Genomic DNA, 540 nt, shown 5'->3' on the forward strand with positions numbered 1-540 from the left:
ATGATGCCCAGCCTTGAGGACTGATATTTTGCTTGGATGTTTTTGGACAAGAAAAATATGAAAAGAGCAGGAAGAACAGAAGAACATATTAACTTTGTTCAGAGACCATTCTGTTGATGTGAGGGTTTGGGGATTGAATACTTACTGCAGTTCCCGAATTGTCCCTGCCAATAACATAATTGTGTCATGTGGAAGGAATAGAAAGCTAACAGTTGAGAGAGAAGATCTTACCTTATAGAAATGAATTGTTACCAAAGTATGGGAAGAATAGTGAAGACAGGAACAGCCATCTGCAGGTTTACTTGTGTGTTGGAGTTAACATTGGAGATAGAAGATCAAGTTCAAGAGGGAAGAAGGAAGGGGCAGGAAAATAAGCTCTTAACAGTTAAGACACTTGAAAACTTGTTCTGGTGTTGTTATGCAAAGGCAAAACCATAGTAATGAAGTTTGTTTTACATATATAACCTATATAAAATGGTCGGGGCAACTTAAAAAAGCTTGGACAGAAGTTTAGAATTGGACTTTGAATGACAGAACGCA

Source organism: Apteryx mantelli, chromosome 3 (assembly GCF_036417845.1).
Source record: "Apteryx mantelli isolate bAptMan1 chromosome 3, bAptMan1.hap1, whole genome shotgun sequence".
NCBI classification, from domain to species: domain Eukaryota; kingdom Metazoa; phylum Chordata; class Aves; order Apterygiformes; family Apterygidae; genus Apteryx; species Apteryx mantelli.